General features: G+C 43.5%; 1 long non-coding RNA gene and 1 other non-coding gene across 5 annotated transcripts in view; one reads left to right on the top strand and one right to left on the bottom strand.

The window, feature by feature from the left end:
- LOC105498737 (uncharacterized) overlaps nt 1-23569 on the top strand; it is a 77705-nt gene that overhangs the window by 20816 nt on the left and 33320 nt on the right. For 2 of the 4 annotated variants that reach the window (XR_011612395.1, XR_011612394.1), the window contains exons 1-3: nt 4708-4825; nt 6401-6514; nt 20693-21282. This is a non-coding gene — a long non-coding RNA (uncharacterized lncRNA). Of the gene's footprint in view, nt 1-4707; nt 4826-6400; nt 6515-20692; nt 21283-23569 lie in introns of those variants that run through there. The other 2 variants (XR_011612397.1, XR_011612396.1) reach the window with 2 other exon arrangements.
- Nucleotides 8994-9100, bottom strand: LOC112423013 (U6 spliceosomal RNA). The gene has a single exon (XR_003013461.1). It is a non-coding gene; the product is annotated as a U6 spliceosomal RNA (small nuclear RNA).

Raw genomic sequence — 23569 nt, 5'->3', positions numbered from 1 at the left:
CTTTGGCATGTCAAAAACACCATGAAAAAAATTAAAATGAAAAATTAGAGGGAAATCCTACAGCATATATGAGCAAGTAAAGTAGTATCATTAATACATGAAGTTTTTATAATCCATGCAAAAAACTACCGCTATTTCAGTAAAAAAAAAATGTGCAAACACATGAATACGCAATTCCCAAAGAAAAAACAATTTTCTCTCTCTATATATAGAACATGAATATGAAATACTTATTAAAACAAAAATGGAATGTCATTTTTAGCTCCTCAAATTGGCAAATACTTGTACGAAAAAGTATGGTTCAGGGAGTCAAGGAAATAAGCAAAATCATTCACTGTTAGTCGAAGTGAATTTCATATCACTTTTCTTTCGTTGTTGAGACAGGTTCTCACTCTCAGGCTGGAGTGTACTCCCAGGCTGGGATCTTGGCTCACTGCAGCCTGTACCTCCCTGGGCCCAGGTGATTCTCCCAACTCAGCCTCCATAGCTAAGACTACAGGTGTGCACTACCACACCGAGCTAATTTTTTGTATTTTTAGTGGAGGTGGGGTTTCCCCATGTTGCCCAGCTGGTCTCGAACTCCTGGGTTCCAGCGATTCGCCAGCCTTGGTCTCCCAAAGTGCTGGGATTACAGGCATGAGTCACAGTACCTGGCCTAGTATCACTGTTCTGAAAGGCATGTGTAAGTAATACCAAAAATTTTAAAACATTCCTACCCTTTGAAAGCAATTCTGCTTCTGGGAGCTTATGTTTTACATTTATGTAAAAAAAAAAAAATTGTTCCAGGCCGGTTGTGGTGGCACGCACCTCTAATCCCAGCTACTGGGGAGGCTGAGGCACAAGAATCACTTGAACCTGGGAGGCAGTGGTTGCAATGAGCCGAGATGGTGCCACTGCCCTCCAGCCTGGGTGAAAGAGCAAGACTCTGTCTCAAAATATACATATATATAAAGGCTCGCTGGCCTTTGGCGACCTTGCACTTATACCGGTGCCAAGAAGTATGTGGAAGTGCGAACCACTGAGAGTTTCGCTGTTCTACGTTTTGACAGAGTTTTATATCTTCTCATCTGTAGATGTGCACTTTAATACAGACAGCTACATGATGAGCAGGTAATACTGACTCAAGGCTCCAGCGGCTCTGTTAGATGAAATAGTACACATCTGTACCCTCTACTTCAGTTGTTCAAATGTCCTTATAAAAATAGTTATGAAAAAGTGGCTGTTCTCACAGGTACACAGGCAATCTTAAACATCAATGAGTTGGCTATTTTCCCCTTAGCCTGAGAATGGCAGCCAGTCACACTTTGGAAGTTAGGCCAGCAAATCTGGGAATGCTAATAGATTCAGAAACCTGGAGTGCTTTTATTCCCTTCACAGACTCATCTAGCAAAATGGATTGCTTTGCAATTGTGAAGAGGGAAAGAAAAAGAATAAGGAAGAAAAAAAGAATGTGTTGGCTTTGTGAGCCCTGGTTTGAGTATAGGATTTTTTTTTTTTTTTGGATGAAAAGTGGGATCTTAATGGACGCTCACAGTTGGCTCAGGCAGCCTCTCAAAGCTCCCCCTTGTCAAACAGCACCCTAGATAGAAGGACCCATTGTTTTCTAACACTAAAGTTACCACGCTTCCCTTTATCCTTTCTTTTGTACTTTTTAGCGTTTGCTTAATCAGAATCTTTTAATCCCTAATGTGGTGACTCGGTGTAATTTATCTCATTAAGCCTCTCCTATTTTCTCCTGTTTACATGACTAATATTATTGTGTTTTATAGAGCTTATACCAACAAGCCACTCCTTTGTCCCATTGTTTCAGCTCCAGGCCAAAAACCAACAATGAAGTTTTATCTTTCCAATCTTGGACCTCACCTACTTGTCATTCAGATTGTATAGATTGCATGAAGAGCATGTTCCTTTGAAAACAAAGCAAGGATTCATTTTTATGACCTAAAAACAAACAATTACCTTTCTCAAAGGTCCTGGTCATCTCTTTTTATGAGTATAGACTGGCAAAGACTCACCTTAGAAGAGGAAAGAAGTATATACTTCCTTGTGGGCTGAAAGCCCAAAGTCCCCTAGCAATAATGCCCTGCTCCCTAACTTATATTTCTTTCCTGGAGCATAGAATATCGAGAAGCAGAGAATCTGAGCAGTGGAGGGCATCTGGCGAGGTTATCTCGTCCAAACCCCTGCCCTTCAGCAAGACCACACCCAAGCCAGACAGAGGAGAATCGATCTTGTTTTTCAACGCTTACAAAGCAGAGCCTTCTTTGAAAGTCCCATATTTGAAATATCGTGTCAGAAAATTTCTTTTCTAAAAACCCAGCCTAGTAAAAGCTTTTCGTGTCATTTTCTCAGTTACTCTTTTTCTTTTCTAGGCTGAAAACAACCAGTTACCATCCTCAGGGAATCAACAATTTAATGAGCAATAACTTCTGGTGAGGCCGTGGTTCTCAAACATTCGCCTGCCTCAGTGTCACCTGGAGGGCTTATGAAAGCACACATCGCTGCACACCCCCGGTTTCTGATCTCAGAGGTCCAATGAGGGCTCTAGAATTTGCATTTCTAGAGAGTTCCCAGGTGATGCTGATGCTGTTGGACTGGGGACCCCACTTTGAGAAGTGCTGCTATCAGGCCTAGTGCTAGGAAATCTGAAGGATAGAAATATGCAGATGCCTAAGAGCTGGGAATAAGTGGAGTTAACAAGTCAGCGGGTTAACCTCCATATGAAAGTGCCAAACGCCCATCGCATAAGCCCTTTGCTAGCTCAGGGTACAGTGTGGGAGGCCGACATGAACTGTAGTTTAGGATGTTAGCCATTCACACCAAGAACCGTGTGGGCATTGAAGGGGAGCACAGCTTCCTGCAGAACTGGAAGCATCAGGAACCATTCCTGGGTGGATTTGGTTTTGTTTTTGTTTTTTTGTTTTGTTTTTGTTTTGATTTCAGTTTTGCTCTTGTCACCGAGACTGGAGTGCAGTGGCATGATCTTGGCTCACTGCAACCTCCACCTCCTGGGTTCAAGCAATTCTCCTGCCTCAGCCTCCCAAATAGCTGGGATTGCAGCACATGCCACCCACCTCTGCCTCCCAAAGTGCTGAGATTACAGCTGTAAGACACTGAGCCCGGCCTCCTAGGTGGATTCTTTTATTTATTTATTTATTTTGCTTTTGGAGATTCCTCTTTGAAGGTTTTTTGTTTTGTTTTGTTTTATTATATTATACTTTAAGTTCTGGGATACATGTTCAAAATGTACAGGTTTGTTACATAGATATACATGTGCCGTGGTGGTTTGCTGCACCCATCAACCCGTCATCTACATGATGTATTTCTCCTAATGCTATCCCTCCCCTAGCCCCCCAACCCTCTGACAGGCCCCAGTGTGTGATGTTCCCCTCCCTGTGTCCATGTGTTATCATTGTTCAGCTCCCACTTAGGAGTGAGAACATGTGGTGTTTGGTTTTCTGTTCCAGTGTTAGTTTGCTGATAATGATGGTTTCCAGCTTCATCCATGTCCCTGCAAATTACATGAACTCCTTTTTGGTGACTGCATAGTATTCCATGGTGTCTATGTGCTACATTTTCGTGGATTCTTCAAGAAGAGAAGGTTTCCAGACAAAGGGGAAGGGCAAGGCATGTGCTCTTCCAGCAGCGGAACAGCGTGGAACTGAGGAGGGGACGTGGAGTGTTCACAGAGCAGCAAGCCATGCAAGTGTCCCCAAGGGGAGCGTGCAAGTGAGGCAGTGAGGACAGAGTGCAGAGGCAGGCAGGGCAAGATCCAGAGGGCCTGGCAACGCAGGGGGAGGAGTCTGGGCGATAATTCTGAAGGTTCCTTTGACATCAAGGACAGAGGAAGCTTTGCTAAGACTCATATAAGGGGTCATCAGAGAAAAAAGAAGAAGTAGGAGCACAGCTCTCCCCAGACCTGTAGGTCCTCCACAGTAGGACTTATCTGCCAGGTTCACTCTGGTTTCCCGCTGGTATCAGGGCTCTGCTAGCCTCCTAGCCTAGGTGCAGGACTCGGCTTTCTCTTTCCTTTTAATTTTGTTGAATGATTTGGGAATTTCACAGAGGAAAATTTGTAAAGACACTGGGCAAACAGAACCAAAATGAACACGAAGGGAATACGGAAGTTGGGTCTAGAGATAAGGCTTCTAGCTCCACCTTTTGCGGGCTACATGACCTTGAGCGTGTTACTTAACTCCCTGTGCAGCAGTCTCTGTATTTAAATAGGGACCTTATCCCCTAACAAGATCCACAAGACCTTACAGGGCTTAGCACTCCCTGCTGTTTTCAGTCTGAGCTCACACTCACTGACTTTTTCTGCCCCAACTATATAAACCTTTTAATTAATTAATTAATTAATTTATTTATTTATTTATTTATTTATATATTGAGACAGAATCTCACTCTGTCACCCAGCCTGGAGTGCAGTGGCAAGATCTCAGCTCACTGCAACCTCTGCCTCCTGAGTTCAAGTAATTATCTGGCTCAGCCTCGCAAGTAGCTGGAATTACAGGCACCCGCCACCGCACTCAGCTAATTTTTGTATTTTTAGTAGAGATGGGGTTTCACCATCTTTGCCAGGCTGGTCTTGAACTCCTGACCTTGTGATCCACCTGCCCTCGGCCTCCCAAAATGTTGGGATTACAGGCATGAGCCACCGCACCAGGCTTATAAACCTCCTTTTTTTTTTTTTTTTTTTGAGACGGAGTTTCGCTCCTGTTGCCCAGGCTGGAGTGCAATGGCACGATCTCAGCTCACCGCAACCTCCGCCTCCCAGGTTCAAGCGATTCTCCTGCTTCAGCCTCCCTAGTAGCTGGGATTGCAGGTATGTGCCACCACGCCCAGCTAATTTTGTATTTTTAGTAGAGACAGGGTTTCTCCACGTTGGTCTGAAACTCCCAACCTCAGGTAATCTGCCTGCCTCGGCCTCCCAAAGTGCTGGGATTATAGGCGTGAGCCACCTCGCGCTGGCCCTATAAACCTCTTTTAACTTGGGTTTACTATGCTTCTTTCTGGCCCAGGCCTTTGCACAAGCTGTTTCCTTTGTCTGCAATAGTCTTACTCTCACCTCACTAATTAACTGCTACATTAGATCTAAGACCTGCTCCCTCAGGGAAACCTCTGATCTCCCTGAATAGGTTAAATCTCTCTGATTATAGTGTTTTTTAGTATCAGGAACTTCTACCTGATGTCACTTAATGATTGCTTTTTGTGTAATTATTTACTTAATGTTTGTCTCCTACTAGAACAGGGGTCAGCAAACTGTAGCCGGCTTTGGCCTGAAGCCTATTTTCATAAAAAAGTTTTATTGGCATGCAGCCACACCTACTTTTTTACATATTGTGTGTGGTTGCTTTTGCACTGCAGTGGCAGAGTTGAGTAGTTGCAGCAGAGGCCTTATGGCCCACAAAACCTAAAATACTTACAATCTGGTCCTTTACGGAAAAAAAATTTGTCAATCCCTGTATAATCTCCATGAAAGCAGGCACAAGGTCTATTTTTGCTTACTTGCTTATCCTCAGCATCTAGCATAGTGTCTGCCACATAAAAGATGCACAATATTTATTTTAAAAAAATGAATGCAAGATTTTTTAAATGACTATTTTGCCAGAGTGTTGAAAGAGTTAAATAAGAGACAGTATTATTTTTTAAAAACCAGCAACATATGCCTAGAACACAATAGGTGTTTAATAAAAAAAAGTTAGCAGTTTGTTGTTGTTGTTATTCTTAGCCTTTCCTTAGTCAGTGCTTTTTTTTTTTTTTTTTTTTGAGACAGAGTCTTGCTCTGTCACCTAGGCTGGAGTGCAGTGCCACGATCTCAGCTCACTGCACCTCTGCCTCCTGGGTTCAAGCAATTCTCGTGTCTCAGCCTCCCTCCCGAGTAGCTGGGATTACAGGCACATGCCACCATGCCTGGCTAATTTTTGTATTTCTAGTAGAGATGGGGTTTTGCCATGTTGGCCAGGCTGGTCTCGAACTCCCGACCTCAGGTGATCCACCCGCCTTGTCCTCTCAAAGTGCTGGGATTACAGGCATGAGCCACCGCGCCCGACTGTCAGTGCTTTTTAGTCCTCTCTGTGGTACTAGACCTAAACTGTCCTGTGACCCTGGTGCACTCCTGTCCTCCATATCTTGTCCTCTGGCCTTGGTCTCCTGCAGGAGAAAGGCATTTCCATTTCTGTCTCCAGGACTCCTTCCTTGGACCCAGATTGTTAGCAATGTCTTCTCCACCTTTCCTAGAGATTTCCTTTTATGATGTGCAGTCTATTTGAAGCGTATTATTTGCAAGGCTTGTCATAGTGTTTGCGTGATACCCCTTTAACCTGTCCTTGGGGCTTTGCTTCACCAGGGTCATCTAAATGATGGCAGTTCCATCTTTCTTTATGGCCACCTCCTGCAGGGACAGCAGACAGCAGCTTGTGGTTGGTCAGGAGATGCTAGAAGACTGGAGGAGAGCTCCTGATGGGGCAGCGATGAGCAGAGGCTTGTGGACTGGACCTGTGTGGTTTCATAGGTAAGAGAAGCGGGCAAAGGAGGGCAGGCTCAAAGCCCGACCCAGAAGCTGTTTAATCTGGAGTTGGCCCAGCTGGATGTAGAATCCAAAAGAAGGGAAGGTTTGGTAAAACTAGGGTCAGCGAACTGTCACCTGCAGGCCAAATCCAGCCTGCCTCCCATTTTTATATGACTTTTACGCTAAGCATGGTTTTTACCTTTTTATATGATTGGAGAAAAGAAGCAAAAGAAGAATAGTATTTTGTGACACATAAAAATTTTAGGAAATTCAAATGTCAGTGTCCATCAATAAAGCTTTATTGGAACACAGTCCTGCCCATTCACTTATGACTATGGCTACTTTCATGTTACAAGAGCAGAGTTGAGCAGTTGGCTACAGAGACCATATGGCCCATAAAGCCTGAAATATTTACTGTCTGGCTCTTTACAGAAAAAATTTACCAAACCCCCAAGTTATACTATTAGCCTGAGCTTTGACCCAAGCCCATCAGAACACCTTCCCTGTTCAGTGTTGCGTGACCTCTGCAAACCCCACCAGGTCCCATCCTAGGAGCAGGAGGGAGAGAACAGGTTAATTAGATGGGTTAATTTGAAGAACTGTTCTTTCAAGAGGTGAGAAGGGATGAGATGAGAGAGTGCAATGCAGTTAAGACCATAGGCTGTGATTCAAATGTTGGTTTCACCACTTACAGCAGTGGGACTTTGAGCTAGTAGTGTCTTAACCTCTCTGAGCAGCAGTTTCCATATAATAAAATGTGAATAATTATATGGTCAAAAATATAGTGTCGTTGTGAGGAGCAAATGAGCTACTGCATGCAACAATGTCTGGCATATGGTAGATACTCAATGCATATTCACTACTATTAATTACTATGATTAGATGGAGTACAGCAGTGGAAGAGTTGGCCTGGGAGAGGAAGAAGCTGTCTTTCCTCGAGCAGCATGTGGAGTAGAGTAAAAACAATAGGCATTCGAGATAAACAGACCTGGGATCAATTCCCTTTGTTAGTGATGCTGTGTGACTTTAGTGAAGCTGATTAACTTCTGAGCCTCAGTTTTCCCCTCTCTACAGAACTCAGATGTCAACGGGTGGGGGTGGGGGGCCTTCCTGCTCTTGAATTTAGGAAATGTACTTCCTTTACAGGTCTGCCTGTCACCATCTCAGGTGACACACACGTGGCTTTGTTTCACCCTATGCCAGAAAGCACATTCAACAATTTTCTTTCAGCATTTCATGAGCTTAGTAAATTTACTTGAGATTTTAAGAGAGATGCTTTTGAGGGTAGGGGCATATTGTGCCACCCAAAACCTTTCTCTAAAGCTCCTGCTCTTTTCTTGCCTCTGCCCCTCCCCTCTTCTTTCTGAGTGAGGAGCCCACTGTCCCCTCACCCTGCCCATTCCACACACATTTCCTCATCTCTCTCCCCTCCCTCCACACTGTCCAAAGAGGCTGATAAAGGCATTTTCCCATGAAGATGATTCTCTCCCCAAGACAAATTCTTTTTTTTTTTTTTTTTTTGAGACAGAGTCTTGCTCTGCTTGCTCTGTTCCAGGCTGGAGTGTGGACTGCAATTTCTACCTCCTGGCCTCAAGCTATTCTCATGGCTCAGCATCTTGAGAAGCTGGGATTACAGGCGTGCACCACCACACCCGGCTAATTTTTTGTATTTTTAATAGAGACAGGGTTCCGCCATGTTGGCCAGGCTGGTCTCAAACTCTTGACCTCAAGTCATCCACCCTCCTTGGCCTCCCAAAGTGCTGGGATTACAGCCCCGAGCCACCACGCCTCGCCCCCAGGAGAAATTCTCATACCAGTTGCTAAAAGAATATTCCTCCATCCCCTAACAAGCAAAACAGGGATAATTATGCCTACCTCACAGGGTGTTTGTGGGAATTAAATGAGGTAATGTTTCTGCAAGCTGCTGGCACGCAGCAGGCAGTCAATAAATGTTAGCTCCCTCCTCCTTTGATTCTTCCTTTGTGACGTGAAGGAACAAAGAGAGATGTTGGGAGATATTTTGAGGTGGGGAGGAGGGTAGATAAAGCAGCCAGGAAGGTCATCTCCTTGACCATCACCCTCTGGTAAAGTGGAAGAGATTATTTGCCAAGAGCAATTGGAAGAGGTGGAGGGGCTCAGGGCGGAAGCTAGACAAGCCTGGTTTATCTTGGAGACCATCCAAAAGGGTTTAGTTACTAGAACAGCAGTTCCTCTACATAAATCCTTCAGGTTCTTGAAAAATGTTATTAAATCACTTCTGCATCATAAATAATCCTAATTTTATTACTCTGGCCTCTCAGGCCAAGGTGTGAGTCCTGCAAGGTCCCTCTCCTGCTGAGCTGCAGGCCCAGGCACACAGCTGAACGGGGCAGGAGCCCAGGCTCGGCTGAATAGGCTCCAGTGGCCTGGATGGTCTGCTGGCTTTCTCTGATGTTTTCCAAGCTGTTTCATTTTTTTTTTTTCTTTAAAAAAACTTTCTTAAAAAAATGTGGAATGCTTCACAGATTTGCATGTCATCCTTATGCAAGGGGCAGGTTAATCTCCTCTGTATTGTTCCAGTTTTAGTATACGTGCTGCCAAAGTGAGCACTCCAAATTCTTCTTAGTAATCTTCCTTGACGTGTAGGACTCCAAATGGGAGGTTTATTAGCAAGGTCCTGCGTGCAGAGGCATGGGAATTTGGGAATTCTGTTACTTGTCTATTTAGATATGTCTCTTGTCCTGTTTGTTTGTGTTAGTTAGCTTTTCTTTTTTTTAAAAACCACGGATTTTTTTTTTTTTTTTTCCCCGAGACAGAGTCTCACCCTGTCGCCCAGCTGGAGTGCAATGGCGCAATCTTGGCCCACTGTAACCTCCTCCTCCTGGGTTCAAACAATTCTCCTGCCTCAGCCTCCTGAGTAGCTGGCATTACAGGTGCCCGCCACTACGCCTGGCTAATTTTTTTTTTTTTTTTTTTTTGTATTTTTAGTAGAGACAGAGTTTCACCGTATTGACCAGGCTGGTCTTCAACTCCTGACCTCATGATCTGCCCACCTTAGCCTCCCAAAGTGCTGGGATTACAGGTGTGAGCCACCGTGCCCAGCTAAACCACGGAATTTTTTTGAAAAAACTCCTTCCAAAAGAGTGGATGGATGGCTTTCGTCCATTCTGCTGTGGGCCAAGGATGTTTCTCCCCCATGTAAAAACAAATGGTTGTGATTATTCAATACCAAATTGTATCCTATACTTAAGAAGTCCCTGCTATTCTCCCCAGATGTCCTCATCTATATCTATATATCTTTTCTTTTCTTTCTTTCTTTCTTTTTTTTTTTTTTTTTTTGAGAGGGAGTTTCGCTCTTGCTGCCCAGGCTGGAGTGCAATCTGGGCAGCAAGAGCGATCTCAGCTCACTGCAACCTCCTTCTCCTGGATTCAAGTGATTCTCCTGCCTCAGCCTCCCAAGTAGCTGGGATTACAGGCTCATGCTACCACAGCCAGCTAATTTTGTATTTTTAGTAGAGACAGGGTTTCTCCATGTTGGTCAGGCTGGTCTTGAACTCCTGACCTCGGGTGATCCACCTGCCTCATCCTCCCAAAGTGCTGGGATTACAGGCGTGAGCCACCGCACGCACATCCGGCCGTGTATCTTTTCATTTATCTTTTTTTTGTTTTATTTTGTTTTTGTTTTTGTTTTTTTTGAGATGGAGTCTCGCTCTGTCGCCCAGGCTGGAGTGCAGTGGCCGGATCTCAGCTCACTGCAAGCTCCGCCTTATGCCATTCTCCTGCCTCAGCCTCCTGAGTAGCTGGGACTGCAGGCGCCCGCCACCTCGCCCGGCTAGTTTTTTGTATTTTTTAGTAGAAACGGGGTTTCACCGTGTTGGCCAGGATGGTCTCAATCTCCTGACCTCGTGATCCGCCTGTCTCGGCCTCCCAAAGTGCTGGGATTACAGGCATGAGCCACCGCACCCGCATCCAGCCCTGTATCTTTTCATTTATCTTTTTTTTTTTTTTTAAATGTTAGAGATGGGGTGTTGGCTGTATTGCCCAGGCTGGAGTACAGTGGCTATACACAGACTCAATCATATCACTCTACAGCCTCAAACTCCTGGGCTCAAGCAATACTCCTGCCTTAGCCTCCTGAGGACTGCAGTTACTTGCTATTGCGCTGGGCTCTGTAATTTTTTAACCCAGAGATTTCACGTAGCTTTTCTTCCCAGAGCAAAGTAAGTTGAAAAGTAGCAACACCAGTCGGGCATGGTGGCTCACGCCTATAATCCCAACACTTTGGGAGGCCGAGGTGGGCGGATCATGAGGTCAGGAGTTTGAGAACAGCTTGGCCAACATGGACAAACCCCGTCTCTACTAAAGATACAAAAAATTAGCCGGGCATGGTGTTGCGCACCTGTAATCCCACTCTGAGACAGGAGAATTGCTTGAACCCAGGAGGCGGAGGTTGCAGTGAGCCAAGATCACGCCACTGCACTCCAACCTGGGCGACAAGGCGGGAGTGCGTCTCAAATAATAATAATAATAATTATTTATTTATTTATTTATTTATTTTTTCAAAAGTAACAACACCTGTCTCTATTATGTGGCATTCTGGGCTTTAAAACACCCAAATAACTAGAGGTTAGGAAACATGGGTTCAATTCCTAGTTCCTCTCAGTCCACTGTATGTCTTCTGAAGGATTCTTTCTTTAAATGTTTTGGTTTTATGACTTAATGTTTTTCCCAAATATAAAAACTGTGTGTGTTCCTGTGTAAAACATGGAAGGCACCAAAAAATATAAAGAAAATGTAAACAAAAACCATACTTAAGTTCCACCCTCAGAAACTCCACTGTGAACATCTTGATACATTTCTCTAGGGTTTTGTTTTCTCTGCAAATGTGCTTACATAGTTACCAAATGTGATCCAATTGTAAACAGTTTTGAAGCCTGCTTTTCTACTTACGTTTATTTAATGAGCATTTCCTAGTCATTAAAAATTCTTCAAAAGCCTATTTCTGCACCATAACATATTTAATCATTCTCAGATTGTTCTACACTTAGGCCAGTTTTTCACTCCGTAAATAATACTGCAGTGATGCCCTTTGTACCTTGGATTTGCATATCTGAAAATTCCCTTAGAAGGTACTCCTAGAGGTAGGATTTCTAGTAAAATAGCATCCTGGACCTCACTTTAGTCATCACTGTTAAGTCAGCCCACAGTGTTTCATCTTGAGTCTGATAAAGTATGTAGTAACTAAAATAGAAAAAGGACTTGGTAATTTTTGCCTATATGGTGGTTTCATGGCATGCAGCTGGAGGACAAAATAATACAATGATGTTCATCGTAATTATGATTTGGAGCTAAAGGAGATAATAATAACAGCTAACATTTATTGGGTGGTTTATATGTGCTAAGCCCTGTTTTAACTGTTTTTCACATACTAACTCCTTTAATTTCATCACAACTCTAGAAGGCAGGTACTATTGTTATCCCCATTTTACAGATGGGGAAGCTGAGGCACAGAGAGACTAAATTACTTATGCAAGGTAAATGGCTGAGCCAGGACTCAAAGCCAAGCACTTTGGGTGCCAGCCCATGCTATTCACCATGCTGAATTCTGCCCAGAAACAATCAAGTGGGGAAGGATCCTTACCTCCCACATGCCGTGATACATGGCACAGGGCTGCTTAACCTGGGGGGAGACAGTCCCTCCCTGCGCACTGCGGAGTTCCTGCCTCCTCTACCCCTGCTCTTCCTTTTTTTTTTTTTTTTTTGAGATGGAGTTTCGCTCTTGTTGCCCAGGCTGGAGTGCAATGGTGCGATCTCGGCTCACCGCAACCTCCTCCTCCTCAGTTCAAGTGATTCTCCTGCCTCAGCCTCCCGAGTGATTCTCCTGACTCAGCCTCCCGAGTAGCTGGGATTACAGGCATGCACCACCACGCCCAGCTAATTTTGTATTTTTTTTTTAGTAGAGACAGGGTTTCTCCATCTTGGTCAGGCTGGTCTTGAAACTCCTGACCTCAGGTGATCTGCCCGTCTCGGCCTCCCAAAGTGCTGGGATTACAGGTGTGAGCCACTGCACCCAGTCTCTTCTTCTTCTTTTACCAGCTTCTTCTTCTTCTTTTGTCCATGTCCTGCCAGGTATGGACAGGACAGAAGCCCAGCTGCAGAGCACCCAATTCTCTATCTGGAAGGGAAGAGGAATGCATATCAGGCTGTTCTCCGTTAGCTGCTTATTCAGGAAGGAAGGATGGAGGGAGAAAATGAATGCAAAAACACTGCTTTAGGACTTTGGTGTTGTGTTTTCTTTTCAGTTTTGTTTTCCACAGTTGTGAGAACATTAGCCTTGCCTATTTAGCAGTAGTATTTCCTTCGCATTTTTCACAAGTTCCTTTTCAAGACGTTCTCAGCTCATCCATTGATGCAGTGCTAGATGTGAACAGTAAAAATAGGAGTTATTAAGGACAACGGTGACAGTAAATTCTGAAGGAGGTGACTGTCGTTTTCGATACTGTCCATAGCAGATTACCCTGGTTACAAATGACCTCCAAACAGTTGTTCAGCTTGGACGCTCCATGCCCCATTGTATATAGAGAGAGTTTGGGGCTTAAGTTCTAATTAATGGCCATTTTCTCTTGTCCCACCTCCTAATGTTGACTTAAAACAATACCAGTGTCACACAAGACTACACAGGTTGTTTCTGTTTAGGTCAAGTAGACTGGCACCCTGGTGAAACACAACACAATATCCACAACAAAAAATAAACACAGCCTTCATCCTGCTTCCTCTTTTTTACCTTGCCAGGTTCCTCTGATGAGAACCCCACCAGAGACAATTTGCCTGTGTTCACGCACTGGCTCAAGACTGAAATTTGTAGAACTTCTAATAGCACCAGAAGTGAACTTGGGGAGAAATGAGCCACAGAACCTTTGGGAAATGCTACCAGCATAGAATCTTCCCAGGGGTTTAGGTCTCTGCAGTAGGGGACTCTGTACAGCCCGAAACATGCTTTAAGCATCCACTCTGCCCAGATTTGAGCATGGAGCCTGGCCCACAGAGATGCCCAATCAATGTAAACTGAATTGAAGTGAGTTCTGTTGAGTTGGAGTGGATGGGATAGTAAAAGGTAGAAAAAGGGATGCTCTCTTCTTTGATTTTTCAGATAGTCTAATAACAACAACAATAATAATTAATATCTATGAAGTTTTTACTATGGGACAGACCTGTTTTCAAGCACTTTATAAGCATTATTTTTAAAATTTATACAACATTCCCATGAAGTAGTTATTTTTAATATTTCCATTTTAGATAAGAAAGCTGAAGTTAAATCACTTTCCCAAGGTCATAATACTAGCATGCAGGCTAGGCAGGGTGGCTCACATCTGTAATTCCAGCACTTTGGGAGGTGAAGGCAGGAGGATTGCTTTAACCTAGGAGTTCAAGACCAGCCTGACCAACATAGTGAAACCTTGTCTCTACTAAAAATACAAAAATTAGCTGGGCATGGTGGCAGTCTCCTGTAATCCCAGCTACTCGGGGGGCTGAGGCAGAATTGCTTGAACCCAGTGAGAGGTGAAGCCAGCTGGACTTCCTGGGTCAAGTGGGGACTTGGAGAACTTTTCTGTCTAGCAAGAGGATTGTAAAACGCACCAATCACCACTCTGTAAAATGCACCAATCAGCAGGATCCCAAAAGTAGCCAATCACAGGGAGGATTGAAAAAAGGGCATTCTGATAGGACAGAAACAGAACATGGGAGGAGACAAATAAGGGAAAAAAGCTGGCCACCCCAGCCAGCAGCAGCAACCCACTGGGGTGGTCTTCCATGCTGTGGAAGCTTTGTCCTTTTGCTCTTCACAATTAACCTTGCAACCACTCACTCTCTGGGTCTGCGCCATCTTTAAGAGCTGTAACATTCACCCCAAAGGTCTGTGGCTCAGTTCTTGAATTCAGTGAGACCACGAACCCACCGGCCGGAACCAATTCCAGACACACCAGGAGGCGGAGGTTGCAGTGAGCCAAGATCGCGCCATTGCACTCCAGCCTGGGCTACAGAGCGAGACTCCATCTCAAAAAAAAAAAGTTTGAGACCCTGTCTCAAAAACAAAACAAAGGTCAGGCACGGTGGCTCACACCTGTAATCCCAGCACTTTGGGAGGCTAAGGTGGGCAGATCACCTGAGGTCGGGAGTTCGATACCAGCCTGACCAACATGGAGAAACCCTGTCTCTACTGAAAATACAAAATTAGCTGGGCGTGATCGCGCCTGCCTGTAATCCCTCTACTTGGGAAGCTGAGGGAGGAGAATCATTTGAACCTGGGAGGCAGAGGTTGCAGTGAACCGAGATTGCCCTATTGCACTCCAGCCTGGGCAACAAGAGCAAAACTCCGTCTCAACAACAACAACAACAACAAAAAAAAAAAAAAAAAAAAAAAAAAAAAAAAAAAAAAAAAAAACCTAGCATGCAGTAGAATTGGAGCCCGAACAGTCTGACTCTAGAGCCATTCACTATTCCACTGTCACTCAAATGGAGTATTTTAGGGGCCTGAGTTTTCTGAGAGGTTAGTATATCTATACAGTATCCTGAAGAAATGTTACGATGGAGTTTACACCCTAACAAACATGTATGTATTTATAGAAGATGTTATTTGTACTGTTAAATCATATGTGTATATACCATATATTTTATCTATATTTCTACAAACTGATCAGCAACATGTGATAGTGACGCTGGTTTGAGCGATCTTTTATAATTAGTGAAGTATATTTAAACATGTATTGAAGGATAATATACCTACAGAAAAATGTACATATCATATGTGTATAGCTTCATGAGTTTTCACAAACTGGAATACACTCATTCATCCACCTCCCAGAAAAAGAAACAAAACATTCTCAGCACTCCAGAGATCCGGTCCAGTCTCTCCCTCCCCTGGGGGCAACCTCTATCCTGATTTCTGACACCACAGATTACTTAGCAATGGGAAATTCTAAAATCTTTTTCTTTTTTTCAGAGACTTGCTATGTTTCCCAGGCTGATCTTGAACTCTTGGCCTCAAGCCAGCCTCCTGCCTTGGCCTCCCAAAATGCTCGGATTACAGGCATAAGCCACCGTGCCCTGCCAGAAAATTTTTAGTGTGGGAAAATTGTCAAAGTTCATCAAGAAGCCTCAGTTTCAGCCGGGTGCGGTGGCTCACGCCTGTAATCCCAGCACTTCGGGAGGCTGAGGGGGGCAGATCACTTGATGCCAGGAGTTTGAGACCAGCCTGGCCAACATGGTGAAACGCCAACTCTACTAAAAATACAAAAATTAGCTGGGCATGGTGGCGCGCGTCTGTAATCCCAAGTACTCGGGAGGCTGAGGCAGGAGAATCGCTTGAACCCGGGAGACAGAGGTTGCAGTGAGCCGAGATTGTGCCACTGCACACCAGCCTGGGCGACAGAGACTCTGTCTAAGGAAGGGAAGGGGAGGGGAGGGGAGGGGAGGGGAGGGGAGGGGAGGGGAGGGGAGGAAAGGGAGGAAAGGGAGGAAAGGAAGGAAGGCAACTTCACATTATAAGATAAACCTCAAACAATAAATATAAGAAAAACAAGCGTTGAGTTCCGTTCCTTGAGGTTACATCTTTCGGATCCACTGCCTTCTTGTGGAGTTCCAGAAGTGCCCTTTCAAATAACTGTGAGAATGGGCTGGGAATGAGGAGGGGGTTGGCATACACTTGTCTAAGCATATTTGTAAATAAAGCAAAAAGCAATTTAAAGGGGAGTCTGTGGTAGGGTTTTGTTTTGTTTTTTGAGACGGAGTTTCACTCTTGTTGCCCAGGCTGGAGTGCAAAGGCGCAATCTCAGCTCACAACCTCTGCCTCCCGGGTTCAAGTGATTCTCCTGCCTCAGCTTCCCGAGTAGATGGGATTACAGGCATGCGCCACCATACCCGGCTAATTTTGTATTTTTAGTAGAGATGGGGTTTCTCCATATTGGTCAGGCTGATCACCGACCTCAGGTGATCTGCCCGCCTCGGCCTCCCAAAGTGCTGGGATTACAGGTGTGAGCCACCGTGCCTGGCTGTGGTAGTCATGAATAAGACTATCCAAAATGCCTTCTAATATTCAAGCATTGGATGTATTGCTATGTTTGCAAGCCTCTGAGCCCCCTTCTAAGAATTTTCACAGGGAGCTGGGCAGTGGGAGTGGCAGCCATGTTGGTACAATGTGGCCTTGCCCCCAGTGTCATCTGATTGGACCAGAAAGAGACATCTGACTCAGGCTGGCCAATTAGATCCTCTCTCCCAAGAATTTTTCACTGGAGAGAAAGGATGCAAGTTAGTATAGGCTGGTCTCTTAAACTAAGAGCATCCCAACTGAAGAGCTTTGGCTTTGCAGCAGTCAAGAAGAAACACACAACACCAGACTGCAGAGAGAAGGAAGGAAGTAGACATGCTGAGAGGCAGAGAGGAGGGCCGCAAAATAAGAGACAGGAGAAGACCATGGAGGCACAGAGAGGAGGACACTGGAGCTAAGTAGCTGACTTGATTTTTGCTGCTCTTCTGGTTTAGGTTCTCGTCAAGCCATCATGAGATCCAGCTGTGCGTCTTATTTTTGGGCTCCTCAGATGATTCTAGACCTTCATCCTATAATCTTCTTCAACATTCTGCGGATGCTAGCTAGAAGGGCATCTGTTACTTGCTGTTTCAGAAACAAGGGCTGCAAAATTCAGTGGCTTAAAACAAGAGCAACACTTACTTTTCTTACAGATCTGTAATCTGAACAAGGCTTAGCATGGACAGCTCATTTCCACTCCAACTTGGTTTCAGCTGACAGCTTGAAGGCTGACACTCGCACATGCCTGATTCTTGGGTTGCAAAGACTCAAGCAGTTGTGGCTGGAAGAGTTGTGGCTGTATAGGAACCTCTCTGTTTCTCTGTGGTCTCTTTATCATGGTAGCTTCAGGATAGATGGACTTTCCCATGGAGGCTAAGGGCTCCAAATGCACAGGTCCCAAGGAGAGAGCCAGGTGGAAGCCACATTGCCTTTTAGTACCCAGCCTCTGAAGCCATGCAATGTCATTTGATCTCATTCTATTTGTGGAAGCAGTTACAAAAATCCACCTTAGTTGAGGGACCCCATCTCTCAGTGAAGGAATGTCAGCATCACATTTTTTTTTTTTTTTTATGAGACGGAGTTTCGCTCTTGTTGCCCAGGCTGGAGTGCAGTGGTGCGATCTCAGCTCACTGCAACCTCCGCCTCCCGGGTTCAAGCGATTCTCCTGCCTCAGGCCTCCCAAGTAGCTGGGATTACAGGTTCCTGCTACCATGCCCTGCTCATTTTTTGTATTTTTAGTAGAGACGGGGTTTCACCGTGTTAGCCAGGATGGTCTCTATCTCCTGACCTCATGAGACCCGCCTCGGCCTCCCAAAGTGCTGGGATTATAGGCGTGAGCCACCGCGCCCGGCCAGGTGCTACACACTTTTAAACAACTAGATCTCATGATAACTCACTATCACAAGAAAAGCCCCCAGGGGATGGTGCTAAAGCATTCATGAGAAACTGCTCCCATAATCCAATCACCTCCTACCAGGTCCCACCTCCAACACTGGGGATTACAGTTTGACATGAAATTTGGGCCGGGACACAGATTCAAACCTTATCAAAGCATACCCTTTCTTGTTTGTATAAGAAACAAGAAATGAGGTTTCCCTCCAACTGGAGCCTTCTCAATCTCCTCATAAATAATCCAGCTTTTCAGGGTTCAAAATACTCCAGAGCTATAAAGTAGGGACTGCTGAAAGATGTATTAACTCCTCCAGGCCTCCAAGGTGCTATTTAAAATGTTATTGCTTCATATCCCATAATAGATGCTGAAACCTTATTGATGGCCTTTCTCCTGATTGTTTGTATGTGGAGGTTGAAGGTTTGGAAATAAAGAGTTGGTGAACTAGAACAGGACACTGAATTAACTCTTTCAGCAAGGCTTAAAATAAAGGAGTTTAGTCATATAAACTCTAAAGCCTAAAAGATACTGAAGCTTCCAGAATGAATCAGTAGCTAAGGCAGTGTTATTAGATGCAATAATTACTGGAGGGGTGAAAACCTTGTTGATGCTGACTGAGAACAGGTACATTTAATACTTCTTTTATAGCAACATTTCCAGTACTGTACTAATACGAATATTAACCTAGTGTCTGTGTATTAAAATATGCACATTCTGGTTATATAGAAGAAACTTCAAACTGCCATCTTTTTTTTATTAATAAAAGGTTAATCAGGTTTATGTTAACATCTTCAATTCATAGATTGGTCTGTTTGCAATAGGGAAAGAAATGAGACCATCAGTGGCTAGTTTAAAAAATTCTACCTATAATAATAAACAAATGTGCATGAATATAGAGGCAACCTGAATAGTAGGTATATTTTGGATCTGGTGTAACTAGATACATGGGAAGAAAGCCCTGATTTGTAGCATTTGCCAAGCTATATGGTGCAAATATTTCTACCGTGGCTGACTTCTAGCTACCCACATGGCATCACAGAATGCAAAGTTGGGAGGAGGTACACCCAGTTGGTTCTGTGAGATGTATGAGCCAGTCCTACATCATTGTTTATAATTCTTGGAAAGCCAGTTGGGTGGTAGGTACTTGGATAAGCCGCCTTATAATACTATAGGAAACAAGGGCAAATTTTATTGGCAAGGTCCATGGCAGAGTCATGTAATGTGCATTGAATCTCCGTTTACTCCCTGACAATTCTCATTGGCCAATGGAATGGGAGCAGAGATGAAAACATTTAAAAGTTGGGTTGCAACCCCTCAGCCCTCTCTTCCCTTACTACTGCCATCAAAGAGGTCGCATTCCCAATGGTGCAGATACAAGATGGTGGAACCCATGTCAACCTGGTTCCATGAATGTCTGTGTGGAGCCCAGTGCCCATTCACCTACATTGGGTATGTATGATGCTTCAGGTTGCTACTGCTGCCTAACAAGCCATCCCATACAAAATGGTTTAAAACAACAATTTTTTGTTACTTCTCCAATTTTGTGAGTTGGCTGGGCTCACCTGGGGAGTTCTTACTCACTTAGAGTCTGTCCTGTGGTTGTGGTCAGATGGTGACTGGGTCTGGGGTGCTTAGGAAGCTTGACTGGGATTGAACTAAAGATGCTTCTTTGCTTATGTCTGGCACTTTGGTGCTCCTCTCCATAGAGGTTCATTCTCTAGACATTTTATATCGTGAATGGCTCCAAATGCAATATCAGGAAGTGCCAGGATTTCTAAGGCACTGGGGAGAGCCACAGTGTCACTTCTGCCACACTTATTTCTGCACACTTCCTTGTTTAAAGTGAGTCATGGGATCATGCAGAGTCAGAGTAGGAGGTAACTTTCCAAGGGTGTGATTACCAGGAGGGAAGAGTCATTGGGAGCCCTTTTTGGAGACTAGCTACCACGTACCATGAGTAAGAAATAAACCTTTGTCATGTTAAACCACTTAGATTTCAGGGTTAATTTGTTCCCTTGGTAAAAACCTAGCCTAATCTGACTAATCCAAAAACTGGTACTGTATTAGTGATGTTAAGCTAGAAAAAACAAACCCCCAAATATCTGTGGCTTAACACATAGTCCTCTGGGGATCTGATGACTCTCTAGGACTGCGGCCTTCTAATGGTGACTCAGGGGTCCACGCTGCTTGTCTTTTGTTGGTTCACCGTCCAGAACATGTGACTTCTACCTACCTGGGGCAGAGGAAAGAAATCCTGGGAGACTCATAGCTCTTCAGTACCTGTGGACCAGAACTAGTCATGTGCCCCCTCACTCCAGCTACAAGCAGGCTGAAAAATTGCGGGCAGCATGTGGGCATTTGGTGATTAGTAAATGTCTTAATCATAATATTATGTGGGATTCTTGGCCTCTTTTTTTCCTCCCTTCCCCTTATCTCATCCTCTGTAAGAAATTTAAAAGAAAGAAAGAGAGAGACAGAGAGAAGGAAGGAGGGAAAATAGGAGGGAGGGAGGAAGAAAGGAAGGAATGAAAGAGGCAGGAAGGGTGAAAAAATGGAAGGAAGAATACCAGAAGGAATTTGCTCTATAGGATGTAAAATGCAACCACTAAAACTACCAGCAAAACAACACTATCAGCAGATACTGCTAAATAAAAACTATTAACAAAGAACTGTAATAGCAGAGGCTTTCACTGTGTTTTTAACCTGTTTCATTTTTCTTTTTAATCAGCGATGATAAGGAAACTAAACTGGATTAAGTGCTATCATCTTGGAGGTGCAAAGGCAAACAAGGAGAAAGAAGTGATTGAAGAGCACTTCAGAAAGCCTGGTACATTCAAATCAGCAGGGCTTGATTACTCGCATCCCAGGACACTTAAGGAATTGGCAAATATAATTGCAAGACCACCAGCCTTTATTTTAGAAAATGAAGGTTGGACAGAAGAAGGTCCTGACAAGTAGAATCAGCAGATGGAGTACCTGTTTTTTAAAACAGGGAAAAAGACAGCTGTAGTAATTATAGACTATTCAGCTTATCTTGGATACCTGGGAAGATACAAGAGCAAATCATCAAACAATCAATTTGCAACCACCTAGAAGAGCACAAGGTACTGGGTCGTAATCAACATGATTTTGTGAAGTGCAAATTATGCCACACCAATTTAATTTTATCTATGGTAGAGTGATGAGCCTGGCAGAAGAGGGCAAAGAAATATCTACAACCGGACTTCAATAAGGTTTTCTATTTTTATTTAAAATATTCCATTTCCTGGCATTTTCAGCATCAACCTTCTGAGAGGATGCTATCTGAACAGCAGTTGGGTAGCTATGACGCTGGGTAAAACACTCAAAATGGTAAAAACAAGGATTCTACTCCAGGCTGACATAGTTAGTAGTAGTAGTTATTATTATTTTAATCAATTGATGTAGACAAAAGTGACAGTAGTGCGGTGAAGATGGCATTCTCCATCACTGATGAGACATATGACAGAAAATAGGCGATGTAAAAACCCATTTAAGAGGTCCAACAGCTAAGTAATATGAGATCCAGAAGTGGAGAACAGACAAAATGGCATAAGGGACATTACTAGAGAAATTATATAAGAAAATTTCCGAGAAAAGGACACATTTTTACATTAGAATAACCCTCTAAGTGCCAACAGTGATAAATGGGGAAGATAACCCACTTGGACATAATTTTGTAAAATTTTTAGAACTCTAAGAATAAACAAAAGTTTTTGAAAGCTTCCAGAAGGAAGAATTAGGCCACCTATAGAGGAATGAAAATTGAACAGCCAAATTCTCATTAACATCTCTGGCTGCTGGAAGATAATCGAGTAGTCCTTTCAATTCTGGGGGAAATTAAATTTGAAACTAATTTACATATCCAGCCTACCTATCAATCAACTGTGAGGGTAGAATGTAGGTGTTTCATACAAACCAGGGCTTGTAAAGGACTCCTTTTTTAAGTTATTTGAGCATGTATTCCAGCAGGATGATGAAGTTATCCAAGAAAGATTAAGGCAAGGGATCTTTCTAACACAAGAAAGGAAAGTAGTGTGTGATTAAAAAAAAAAATTATCCATTTTGAAGTAGGAGGACAAAGAGTTCCAAAGAGAAGGACTCTGGGGCAAAAGTATTGCATGCAGTTCATAGTGTTACTAGGAGAACAACAACAAAAGTTTTAGTATAGGCCTGGCGTGGTGGCTCACGCCTGTAATCCCAGCACTTTGGGAGGCTGAGACGGGCGGATCACAAGGTCAGGAGATCGAGACCATCCTGGCTAACATGGTGAAACCCCGTCTCTACTAAAAGTACAAAAAATTAGCCGGGTGCTGTGGCAGGCACCTGTAGTCCCAGCTACACGGGAGGCTGAGGCAGGAGAATGGCGTGAACCCAGGAGGCGGAGCTTGCAGTGAGCCGAGATCGCCCCACTGCACTCCAGCCTGGGCGACAGAGAGAGAGTCTGTCTCAAAAAAAAAAAAAAAATTTTAGTATAAGATAAACTATATATTTAGTCAATAAAAAGATAGGAAATTAATAATTCCAGAAAAACCAAAAGCTAATTGAGTATGTTATGGCCCAATTTAGAAGAATAATGTATAATTTTCAGTAATTTAGGGAGTGTGAGAAAAAGACTAGTACATGGTGCTAAGACATTTTTCATTGAATATATGAAGGGTATGATAAACATATGAAGGGTATGATAAATATATGAAGGATATGACACTGCCCTCATAGAGAGGAAAATTGCATTCCTAATATGCTACCTAGTTCAGCAGTGCACAATATTGATGTAGTCTTACTAATGTAATTACTTTTTGTTGTCGTTGTTGTCTTAACTACAGTCACCATCCTGTACATTAGATCTCTAGAATGTATTCATCTTCTAAGTTAAAGTTCATCCTTTACACTCAACTTAAGGACAAAGTAAGGAAGATCTTGGTTATGTTGCAAAAAAAGGCAAGCATTATTCTTCATAATATAAAAGTATAGGTAACAAAAGGTGGGAAATGGAAAGTTAAGGAAATATGAAGAGAAGGATAGTATCATAGATACCTGCAACTTCTATAATCTGAAGTCAGGATACTGACTCAAGTTTTTGGAATGAAAAATTGAGGTGTAACATACTATTTAAAGTTAAAGGGTAACCACAACAAAACTTAAAAATAATGACATAACTACCTAACACTGAAGGAATTGGAAGGAAGAAGAAAACATAAATGAGCTAGGTTCTTATCTTTTATACCTGCAGGCCATTAGATAACCAAGAAATTGGAAAGAAGAGTGATTTTTCCAAACACTTCATATATTCAAAGCATGCATAAGTCATGAGTAGTTTTTTTGTAGGCAGGTCTGTATGGTCATGGGGGTATAATCTCATAGCACAGGTGCAGACAATCTCTGTAGCATAGGGACACATTGTGTTAGGAATGATCTTGCAGCCATAGCATTTTTTCCATTTCATTATCCATACCCAGTTATAAGATTGTATTTGCAAACTTAAAGTTGTATTTGCTTTAATACTCTCTCAAATTTTCCCGGAATTATCTTTGATATTTCACAGAGTACTGTCTCCAAAATTTAATAGCTTGGTACATGGCCATGT

Source organism: Macaca nemestrina, chromosome 14 (assembly GCF_043159975.1).
Source record: "Macaca nemestrina isolate mMacNem1 chromosome 14, mMacNem.hap1, whole genome shotgun sequence".
NCBI lineage: Eukaryota > Metazoa > Chordata > Mammalia > Primates > Cercopithecidae > Macaca > Macaca nemestrina.
Note: the sequence above shows the minus strand (reverse complement) of the source record. Positions and strands in the feature narration are given on the sequence as shown.